This window comes from Mus pahari, chromosome 23 (assembly GCF_900095145.1).
Source record: "Mus pahari chromosome 23, PAHARI_EIJ_v1.1, whole genome shotgun sequence".
Lineage (NCBI taxonomy): Eukaryota > Metazoa > Chordata > Mammalia > Rodentia > Muridae > Mus > Mus pahari.
In genome coordinates this window covers 33,722,805-33,735,152 of record NC_034612.1, presented here as the reverse complement: position 1 = coordinate 33,735,152, position 12,348 = coordinate 33,722,805, and the positions used below count along the sequence as shown (strand labels likewise).

The window sequence follows — 12,348 nt, the reverse complement described above, 5'->3', positions numbered from 1 at the left end:
ACAGTCCCTTCCTACTGGAAGATAGGACACAGTCCCTTCCTACTGGAAGACAGGACACAGTCCCTTCCTACTGGAAGATAGGAGACAGTCCCTTCCTACTGGAAGATAGGACACAGTCCCTTCCTACTGGAAGATAGGAGACAGTCCCTTCCTACTGGAAGATAGGAGACAGTCCCTTCCTACTGGAAGACAGGAAAGAAGACTTAGTATCTGGCACAGACCCAGCAACACTCTAGGAAGTAGATTCTCATCCCTTACATTTGTCCGGCAGAGCTAGTCCCTTATACCCACGAAAGCACCACTAGAGTGGTTTTCTATAAAGTTTAAATAGCCTTTAGATAGTGAACATTTCTGTGCTAATATGTATATATTGCTAATGCCCTGAACCGCAGAAACATAGATCTAAAAATAGTATACTGGGGTTTTCAAGGAAACCTGCCTATAAAATCAAATCTAAGACGACTAAGAAGGCTTCCACAGACCGCATGATTTCTTCATAGGCAGCACTGGTCTCAAATAGCCCCCAAACAGGATGTCTGGCTACAATTAGAAGAAATATGAGAAATGTGACTCCCACACACGCACACACAAGAAAAACAAAATGTCCAAGATGCACAACTGTGTGAAAGCCACTAGCCTTCCAATCAGTCCACTAATCACAAAACTATTTCCCTTCAGCTACAGGGTGATAATATATAGTTGGTTCTTAAAAGACGCCAAGATCCAATGGCTTTCTATAGACAGACTTAAACAGATGCAAATTAAAATTTTCATTGAGCTGCTGACTCTGAACTTAATGGCTTGATGGTAAATGCACACATAGGAGTATTCCAGAAAAAAAGAAAAGAAGAGAAGAGAACCTGGCTTCTCTTAACGGAGCGGACCTGGCTCTATCCCACCCTCAGCATAGACTGCCTTTTGAAGAATTCTCACTCTGTTTTCCATGAGGCGCAGTTGGGTCCTCTGGGTTCTCACATGTTACTATTTTCTGCCTCCCACTGAAAATGTGTCAGCCTCACGTACACTCTCTGGTTACATGGTGTATCCATAATATTAAAAGGGAAAAAAACTAAAACGCCTACTAGAATACTCACAAACAGAATTAATACTTCAGAATGGAATTTAAATCGGCCTTCTGAGCGGGAGACTCCTAGATCCCGTTGCTATTTCTTGAATGCTTTTATAGGGTGTCACATTTTCCCACCCTGCCCTTTTCCTTTATTGAATTCTCATACAATGAGTTTGCTATGGCCATCACCGGATGTAAGAACAGCAGCAAAAAGTTACAGCCGGACCCTGTATTAGCTTCAGCTGCAGCTAAAGTTCATTTCTTTTTTAAAGTCTGAGAAGAGAGAGGGAAAAAAGAAAGACCATTTCCTGAGAGAATTCAGTGTACTCTATATCCAAGGATATTAACGGCAAATATTTCTTTTATGCTGTATAACTACAGTTTGTCTAAATTCTCCAGTCCTATAGTCCATTTCATTATAAAACCTCGGCCAAATATTCAAATAGAATCTTCACTATGTCAAGCCAGATGAGCTCTCTCTCTCTCTCTCTCTCTCTCTCTCTCTCTCTCTCTCTCTCTCTCTCTCTCTCTGTGTGTGTGTGAGAGAGAGAGAGAGACAGACAGACAGACAGACAGACAGACACCACTGGCATCTGAGCCATTTGGTCACTACTTCTGGTGACCAACTTAGGCCACATTTACCAAAAAAAAAAAAAAAAAAAACCCACAAGAAATGAATACAACTTTGACCTTGAATTTATACAATGATTTTTAACATATTTGTAATGAAAGTGGCATTAAAGAAGAAACTAAATCTTTAGAGCGTCTCTCTAGCTCATATGGATAATCTAGTCTACAGTATGCAAAGAGTATTAGGCAGTAGGACTATACTCATCATAAAAAAGAGAAAACTGAAAGACCATATGATGTAAATCTTAATCAGACCTAAATATGTAAGAAGAATAAACAGTGCGGCTGAGAGATGGCTCAGCAGTTAGGAGCACTGGCTGCTCTTCCAGAGGACCCAGGTTAGAGTTCCAGAACCCACGTGGCAGCTCACAACTTTCTGTAACTCCAGTGCCAGCAGATCTACCACCCTCCTCTGGCCCCCACAGGCACCAGGTACACACACAATGTACAGATGAACGTTCAGGCACAGCACTCATATACAAGAAATAAACAAATAAGGCTTAAAAATAAAAATAGTTTGAACGATCCAAGATAGCTGAATTTGGATTATTATGTAAAATAATATGAAATCTGCGCACGTGTGCATGCACGCTTGACACAAGGTCTGATTGTCTACTTGTCCAGGCTGAACCTAAAACTTACTAGATAGATGGGCAGCATCCTGCTTCGGTCTCCCAAGTGCTGAGATCACAAGCCTGAGCCCCTAGGTCCATTGGGAATTGCTGTTACTCTTTAAGTGGAACCATGGTTGGTGATTCTACCGAAGAGTGTCCACAGCAAGCCAGATACTAAAGTATTTATGGAGAAAATGTAATGATACTTAGAAGTTACTTTCATGTAGCTTCTCATGCACACATACGTACACACACATATACCATTTAAATTATATAAAGAAGCGAATGAACAAAATGTCGGCAGTTCAGATGCAGAAAACATAAATGAAAGCTGACTGAACTGCTGACTCTGACCTTACCAGCTCAAAGGAAACATTCAGGACTATTTGTCATAGTCTTCTTTCAAAACATGTATACTTAAAGACATGCAGAATACAAAGTGTAGGAAGAAAAACTAAATAGCTTGCCAATCACAAGTTTCTCCTGCACCCAACAGAAGCCACTCCAACTGACTGTCTGCCTGTGGCCTGGGGCAGGCAAGGGGCTAACACACTGAGAGCTGGCACACACTGAGGGCTGGCACACACTGAGGGCTGGCAGATGTGTCCACTGTTTGACGATTTCACTTAGAGCTCTGAACATTCACTGCACAGATGAAAAATCTGAAGCTCAAGGAAAGCAACTTACACAACTCAGGTAGAAACAATGTATATGCCAATGCCAAGTGCAAATACTAGGCTCACCATGTCCACACACATGTCTATGTGTGCAAGCACACTAAGTGCAGCCAAGGATTCAGAAGTCGGAGACTTTACAGCCGATGCTTTTGCCACGAAGAAGAGCGTTGATTTCTTTTCAGTGCCTGACCTAGAATATGGGAAATGGATAAGACTGGACAACAGGAGGGGTCTTAAGAAGAAATGGCTGCTCAACTATCTCCAGCAGCACGACTCCTACCATGTCAGCCATGAAGATGAGGGATGGTAACAGAAAAGGCTCAGGTGCTGTGGCAAGCCTACAGAGTTCCAGAGGTCAATTAACTTATAGAAGTAACACTCTCTACATGGAGGTAAGAGAAAGGCACGATCGACACGTTAAGAACTAAGAACATCAAGTTCAATCCACACAGACTAGAAGCCACGCTCTCCGACTTGTATGTGACAGACCAAGCCTGCCAGCCTGCTTCCTCTCTCTCAGTGGCTGACAGCCCTGCTGCCAACACTTTACAACTCTCTAGTTACATTAAAGGCACCCCTGTAAAAACCTGTTCTTGAAATCGCCCACCACTAATCTACTAAAAGCAGGACAAAACCCAGCCACCCCAAACTCCTGAAAGGGAGCGCTCTGGAGGACTTGTTCCTCTAAGGCAGCCACCCTAAGAGCACACTCCCACGTTCTCGGCTCCTGGGCCACTGCACTGTGCTTCACTACTGCTGTGCTGAGGATGGAGCCCAGAGCCTCACACTGCTCAGCGACTGAGTTTGCCTAGCCAGACTGAATTCTTTTCTGCCCCATCAAAACCTTTTATAACTAAATCGGAAAAGTCAAATAAATAAAAGTTCTTGATGTGGAACTTGTAAAACTCTTCTAAAATAGATGGTCTCCATCCCTCTTCAGATGCAAGACCAAAATAATCCATAAAAATTGACAGGAAGACCAACTATCCTCTACTGTGAAGGAGAATGGTAGAGGCAATGTGAAGACTAACAGAGTCTTAAAATCTAAAAACTAAATGTCAAAGCCTTAATAGCGACAGGATCCCAGGGGAAAGAGCGTATGTTCTTTCCAGATTTAAAAAGAAAGATTAGTCATGTTCTGCATGTCCAGCCATATTACCAGGCATTTTATGAAACAGAACTTCTACCCCAGCAGCCAAATGAGGGTGGGACACATATGTCCTACTTTGACTCTGTTCCACTAATGGTTGTCATCAGGAGTGAAGGCCATGGGACAAGGCCTGGGGACCGAGAGCCAGAGCAGGCAGAGGAGGCAGAGGAGACAGAGGAATCTGAAGGGAAGAAGGGAAGGAAGCCTGAGCCCTCCATTACCCATGTGACGAGCAGAGTCCAGCCCTATTTCAGATGAAAGGAACTACACAAGAGCCAGCCTTTAAAACAGAGGAACGCAAAGCTTTGGAGTCACTTTACGGGAATCACAGGTAGCCTGACTCCTGAGGAAATGCAGTTTTAGAGGCTTGTCCTACATGACGATGCTCGCTCTCTGGCCGTGAAAGGCATCCTCCTCTTCTCACACCATCCATGCTCTCTCAACAATGCAGTCTGTATTGAACCACAGTCTGTAATCACTCAGCCTCCCTCCCTCCCACACGTGGCTGTACAGCCTTGTCATGGGAGCAGGCCAGACATCTAAAAGAAGCTACAATCCTCTACTTTCCCATACTCTAACACAAACAAAAATGAATTCATTTGTCTGATCTCTTCTCAACTCAAAAAAATTTTAATCTAATTAGTGAAATTTGGCAAAGGGCATTCTTGATTATTTTCCTTTATTTCCTCTCTGCTAAGAACTAAAAGGGAGTCCTGTCTCCTAACAGAATGTTATGTTGCCCATATCCGCACCACTATTCCTCACTGCATTAATATATATATATGCTTGAAAGAACCATAATCATAAGTGTCTGCCAAGTACAACTATAAATATATCCTAAGCATATGAAAACATAATTTTGTTTATATATTTTATGCAGAAGAACAAAGTGTCGATCTCAAAAAGAAAATATAACCTACCTCAGTTTTTAGAAAGAAAAATATATATGATTAATATACTTACAGAAAAGGAAAATACCTTTCACTCGGCACTCTACAGCGACGTGATCCTTGCAGTGAGAGAGACGGAAGCTTCCCTGCTGCCCCACTGCCTCAGGCCTGTCACCTCTGACTCTAAGAGACAACACCTCTTCCTGGCCATTCTAATAAGGAATTTATTGCCCTGTGTGACAGGAAATATAGAGACAACAATGCTACAGGGGGTTAGTTGAGCAAAATCATCTTCTGTGAGAATGTGGGCTTAAAACTCAGGCATAAAGGAGACCACACCTTCAAACTGGCTAGCCATCGAGGCTCAACAAAGCTCAGTGCAATAAAAAGAACCATATCCCCCATGTAGTTATTTAAGAGGAGACAGCTCCCCTAGAAACCCCTCTCTATTGGCCCTTTGTGCCGGCCCGCCTCCCAGGATTGGTGATAAGTGGGGCTGCTGGACTACCAGACTCTGTGGTGTCCTGATGGGGAGAGGACTTCTGCACACCTCCTGGTTCTACACACAAGAAGAAAACGGGGTGGAGTTGTGGCAGGAGAGCAAACACAGCTTCCCAGAGCAGGCGACAGAGGAAGAGACGACTGCTCACTAACCCTCCTCTCCTGCCCCTCCCACCTATACCTAGGCCCCTGTTTTATGGTTTCAGATCGCAGAGCGTTACTTAGGTACTGCCTTACAGAAAAGAAAAAATTACTTAATTCCATCAGCCACCCTATTATTTAAATCAACTCTAGAAATAGCTAAATAGTTGCTGCTTTAATGAACCCTCACATTATCAAATTGTGGTTTTTAAAGAACCTCCAGAATGTGAAATAATAAATGCAACCCAGATGTTCACTAAAAAAAAAAAAAAAAAAAAAAAAAGAAAGAAAGAAAGAAAACAAGACTGTTTTTATTTCATAGCAACCAAATAGGTCAGCCCATTTCCTCCTTCCGAGAATCCTCAGGGGACCGCAAACGCCACTCCAAGAGCATGTGTTTCATATGCATCTGTCCACAGAAATAGGAAATGCCGCTGTCCAAAGTAAACGGGGAATATTATATGTTCCCATGAAAGTGAATTTAAGACTGCAGTCAGACTGTTTTCTCTAAGTTGCCAAACATCTGGATGAAAACAGGGGGAGGGTAATTAGTAATTACCTTTCAGTCATCATTAAAATGCTTAGTGTTATAGGACATTTCTGAGCTTATTTATCAATTACAGAAGTATGTTTGTCAAAAGGGGGGAAAAAAAAGAGCCCAGCACTGACTATAGCCCTGCTGAGAGCCCAGGGCCAGAGCTTTATCACCCCCTATTTGAACAGTGCTCCTGGTGACTTACTAGAACTGAGACTGTCCAGAAAGTCAATTTGTCCTGTAAAAGTAAATTACAGAATCATCTTGGCCAACTAAGTTGACTCGAGTAGGTCTCTCCTAATATTTACTCAGGGCTGAAAGACATTTATCTGAAATAAAAGGCTTACTGGGCGGTCTCTAGGCAGAGGACGCAACATTTCTGAACCCCAGTCTATCTTATCATACTTTGAGAGTCAGACAACAGCTCTAAAGTTCATGAACACAGTTAACTTCAAAAGTCTGATGGAGACAAAGGTATTTTCCACCCTTACTTAAATCATTCACTGTTTTCCCCAAAAGTCAAAATATTTTATGTATCTTCAGCAGATTTTAGGCTAGGTTGATAAAATCTACTTTTAAGACGGTTTAAAGAGCTGGAGAGCTGGCTCAGCAGTTAAGTACACTCACTGCTTTTGCAAAGGACCAAAGGTCAGCTCCCAGGATCTACTGGGAGCTCACAACTGCCTTGTATCTCTAGCTCCTAGATAGCCAAAAGCCTCTCCAGGCTCTATGACACTGAAGCCAGCCTCGTCTACATAGCAAGCTCCACGAAAAACAAGACTACATAGTAGAGAACTGTCCCAAAAAAGCAGGGGGCAAAACCAAAAAAAAGTTTTTCACTTAACAACTGTCCTGTGTAATACAGACCTGTATTACAAACTGACAAACCCACTTCCTCCAAAACTTTCCATCAGCTCCTTGAAGCTCATCGACTCTTTCCAAGGGGTGACTCGGACCAGTGCTCCTGGGGACCAGTGCTGCTGGGGCAGTCTGTGCTCACCTATGCTCTCAGCATAAGGAGTCACTTTTGCTCCCCATACAACCTGATTACTCCAGAAATATGTCACACACACACACACACACACACGAATACATGCACGTGCACACACATACACAGAGTTTTAAATAATGAGAAGCACAGAAACTAGTCTCATATGTACACACACAACAACATGGAAGACACACCTAATTACATGCAATCAGAGTTCTAGGAGAAGGAGCAATGAAGAGACAATGACCAAGAATTCTGCACATCTTATTTAAGATCAAGCCTTGGCATAGCTCTTCCAAGAAGAAAAACAGCAGCAGCAACTCATCCCAGTCAGGACAGATCAGAGGGAAGCCACCTCTGGGCCCAACACAGCTGACAGGCAAACAAGAAGACGGCCGAAGGTGAGCTGCGGAGAGTCATACTAGCTTCCAAGGAGCAGTGAGCCTTAGCTGATTCCTCCAGAGACACTGCAGCCCATGCATGGCAATGGATGAAACAAACCGTCCCTTTCCAGCACCTTGGGAATAAACTTGGTACTCAGTGAAAACAGCCTTTGAAGGTGGAGAAGGCAGACATTTTTGACAACACACACGTGAGCCCTCTTTTCTGCTCTGTAAGCCTACTCACAGAAGCTAAAAACCCAAATCATCTTCCACTGCTAACCCCTCCAAACTGTCAGTGTGTCCATTGGAGCCTTCAAAGCACATTTCATGCTAGAAAAGCAACAAAAGCTAGAGCTGTGGGGCTGCAGCAGGGGCCCCCAGGCTGGGAGCACTGCCTGCTCTTCCAGAGCTCTTCTGTTCAATTCCCAGCACTCACGCAGTAGCTCACAATGTCTACAGTGGGTCCCAACACCCTCTTCCGGGGTACAGACATAGTCCAGACAAAAGACCCGTATACTTACAAAGAAAAAAAGGTACATCAATGTATCTTACTCCCGAGGCAGGTGGACATTTAGGATAAGAGCCAGAGCACAAATGTGGATTAAAATGCTGGGGCTGCTGGGAAATCAGAGTCGCACTCACCAGATCCTAACGAGAAGGCAATCTCCTGGAAATGTAGGAAAACCCAAAGCACGAAAACCATAACCGCTGGCTGTGATGCCAACACAGACGCAGAAACAACAACAGATTCAGAAAGCCTCACACATTTATGAAGAGACACAAGCCTACAGAGCTCATCTCAATGTAACCACATCAATAGAAAATCAGCACGTCAGAGTTCAACACGGGACAAAGACAGAATGTGGGGGAAGTTAAAAGCAGCAAACAAAAGTCTCTCTACCATTAGGTGGGTCATCTTACACTTACATGCATGCTGCCAAGCATCCACAGAGTCCACATTAGTGTCATCATTAAAAAGGAGCCATACATAAGCACACCCCCCCACACTGACCTGAAGTGTTTACTGACAACTGGAGATAGTTCAGCGGTGAAAGGCTGCTGCACAGGCACCCAGGAAAAGTCTAGGCAAGATCCTGCATATCTGCAGGCCTAGTGCTGGGGGGTCAGAGACAGGCAAATCCCAGGAGTTCAACAACCAACTGGTGAGCCCTGGGTTCTCGTGAGCAACTTTCTCAAAAAACAGTTGGAGAGGCGGGAGGGGCTCAGCAGTGAAAAGCACTGGCTACTCTTCCAAAATGTCTGGGTTCGATTCCCAGCACTCATGCAGTGTCTCACAACCATCTCTAACACCAGTCGCAAGTGAAGTTGTGCCCTCTACTGGCCTCTGTGGGCACTGCATGTATACATATTCAAGGAACACAAACATGAAATAAAAATAAAATCGTTTAAAGGTGAAGAGCCCTTGACTAGTTCTTGTGTATGGTGTGAGAAACACCAGTCTTCAACCTCTGGCCTCTACATACACAGACATGCATGTGCACACAGACCATATCAAAATAAGTAAATAATTTTACTGAGGCCTGACATACAAAAGATGCGCAGAGTGGTATTTTACATCTTAAAGGCATAGCAGCATATAATATTCCTTCACCCATACAACCAACCTACATTCTTTTAAATTATTTTATTGATACAGGATCTCGATGTGTAGCCCTGTTTTCACGAAGGTCCTCCTGCCTCTAACTCCCAAGAGCTTAAAGGCATATGCCAAAACGCCTGGCTAGAACTTACACTCTGTGAGAGAAGTTGACTATAAACAAATACACAACGGGCAAGGGGTGCTGAGCACTGAAAAGTGGAACTAGAAGAAGAAAATGAGAACGGAGAAAAGGAAAGACAGACATTGGGTGATGCTGGATGGCTGCCTGAGGGAGGGCTCCTCATAAGGAGCTGCTGCAGTCACAAGATTCTGAATGAAATCCGGAAGGCACCAGGTGCAGCCGGCCAGCAGGAAAAGCCTGGGGGCAGCTGAGAAAGGTCCTGAGGCAGGAGTTACCTGGCAGAGCCCAGAGGGTGTACCTGGAGTAAAGGGAGAAGGGAGTGGGGAAATGCTGAGGTAGCAAGACCTGGGGCTGGGGAGCACTCGCCACTCTTGCAGAAGACCCATGTCAGGAGGCTCACAGCCACCTACTAACTCTACTTCCAAGGGATTTAATGCTCTCTTCTGACCTCCACAGATACAGAGGCAGGCGGGCAGGCACACACATAGACACCACAGATTTTAAAAGCAAGCAAGCAAACAAACAAACAAACAGCAAACTCTTTTTAAAGAAGATGGGCTATACAGGAGCCAGTTGTAATGGCAAATGCCTTTAATATTAGCACTTGGGAGGCAGAGGCAAGCAGGTCTCAGTTCTAAAACACCCAGGGATATATAGTAAGAACTTGTCTCAAAAGCAAAACAAAACAAATTTAAAAAAAAAAAAACTTACAAAGGGGTCAAGGAGAACAAAGGGTTTTTTATTTAGCATATATTAAAGTACATACATTAGGATATGTACAATGTATATACGTTAATAGATGCTGTGGTAGTGGAACATACTCTGGCTGTATCGTAAACAAGGACAAGGAGCTGAGTGGGGGAGGGTGTTTGAAGGCTCAGGCAAAGAAGTGAAAGATAGCACCCTCTGTTTGGCTGGAGTAACCAGAAGGATGACGCTGCTATACACTGAGACAGAGGGTCAAGCCTCTGCTATATACAGAGATGAAGGGACTTATCTGCAATAATACCTAAAGTCATACCACACACTGTCAACAGCTAGTATCCTAATTCTGAGAGATGGAGACATTATGTACTGTGCACCATGGTTTGTCTGTCTGTTCTGAATCAGGGTCTCCCTCTCCAGACCAGGCTGGCCTGGAACTCACAGATGCCTGCTTGCCTCTGGCTCCAGAGCACACAGCTGTATGGAGACAAGTCACATGGTCTTTCACCCCTTTACCACTGCTTCCCCGATCCTGCAGCTGATGTTAACTGTCATCTGAACCATGACAACCTGTGCCCACACCCTCTGTTCTTCCTCCAATCCATTCTTCAGTAGGACCCAGGAACACCTTTCCTAAAAGGGCAAGGTAGGCAACGGTTAAACATACATACAGACTCAAGCTAGGCTGTGGCACGGCCTGCCTTTAGTTCCAGTGCTTGGGAGGCAGAGGCAGGTGGATCTCTGTCTACAGAGTGAGTTGCAGGACAGCCAGGGCTACACAGAGAAACCCTGTCTTAAGAAAGAAAAATAATAATAAAAAAGGAATACAGACTCAAACAAGAACACAGATAAAAGTCAGGCACGGCTCCACCACTTAGCAGCTGTGACATTTGAAACAAACTACTTAGCTTCCCCCTCCCTCCACGTTTCTGTCTGTAGCTAGTAATACTTGACAGTGTAGTAAATCAAGGTGTGTAAAGCACAAAAGACAGGACCTGACAAAGAGCATTGTATAAACATTAGATAAAATGAGTGAAACATAAATCTAATGATGTTGTCTTGTTTGAAATGGACTTCCTGCACTGTGAGTAACGCCACACACTGGCTCACCAGCCCCTCAGGCTGACCCTGAAGGAGTCCTTCCTCCAAGAGGCTGTCTAGGCCAATGGCTTTCTCCCACCTCCCCCACCTTCCATGTCCCACCTCCAACACCCTTCTGGTCATTTCTTCGTGTCTTTCAAGGCATTTAGAGTAATTTTTGATTATTTTAGAAATCTAGTTACCTTAAGTCCGCCTCGCCATGCCAGCGTAAGTTCCATGAGCACAGGAAGTTCACCTGCCTTACTTGGGATGCTACCCTTGTGGCAAGCATAGGAACCGCCACTTGATACAGACCGTACCAAAGTCTGGATTACTGCTAGAGCCCGCTCAATGCACACTATAAAAGCACCTGTCCCACCATAAACTCTCAAGAGGAGAGTGGTTACTGGTGTCTATACAGACAGTGAATGCATGCAGGGAACATACTCTATTAGACTTAAGTATTTTATCTTACATTAATTTCCTCAAAAAAGGAAGCTTTAAGATGGAAATCTCTTTGTAAAAGGAGATGTCTTCCTTTCTTTTGTAGGAGACAGGTATGTATTTTATTTTTTGCTTGTTTTGAGAGTTTTGTCTTGGGGTATTTTGTTTTGTTTTTGAGACAAGTTCTCTCTACATAGTACTGGCTAACCTAGAACTCACTAAGTATGTAAGATTGACCTCAAACTCATAGAAATTCACCAGCCTCTGCCTTCTGTACTGGGATTAAAGGTGTGCCCCACCAATCCTGGTTTTGTAGAGATGGTTTTTTGTTTGTTTTGTTTTGAGAAGGACTTATTCTGTAGCCCACGCTGTCCTTAGGACTCACTCTGTACTTCAGGCTGGACTTAAATTCTTTGCAAGTCCCCTGCCTCAGCCTTCAAGCACAGGAATTAGAAACATCCCCTGTGCCCGGGGGGGGGGGGGGGCAGTTCTGACCAGCACAGAGGAATATTTTCCCCAGGGACTTGTTTTCTAATCTTAGCAAGGTGAGGACAGATTTAGTTTAACTTTATCCAATTTCAAGAAATAAAAAGGCAGAGAATGAAATGTTTCCTCCCTGTTTAAATTCATCAACCTGTCTGAACAGGTGATCATTGTTCTTAGTTCCTTGTTTAACCTTCCAGAAAATGTTCATTCATCTATGAGCACTTCCTTAAAAAACAAAAACAAAACAAAACAAAAACAAAAACAAAAACAAAAACCAGAAACTAGCACACAATCTGTATTTTCCTACTTT

General features: G+C 43.8%; 1 protein-coding gene across 2 annotated transcripts in view; it reads right to left on the bottom strand.

Annotated features, from left to right (window-relative positions):
• Cyth3 (cytohesin 3) overlaps nucleotides 1-5,137 on the bottom strand; it is an 82,700-nt gene extending 77,563 nt beyond the window's left edge. Inside the window, exon 1 of one of the 2 annotated variants that reach the window (XM_029533458.1) lies at nucleotides 5,119-5,137. The gene's annotated coding sequence lies outside the window, so the exon portion shown is untranslated. Of the gene's footprint in view, nucleotides 1-5,103 lie in introns of both variants that reach the window. The other variant, XM_029533457.1, reaches the window with a different exon arrangement.
• Nucleotides 5,138-12,348: the final 7,211 nt, after the last annotated feature.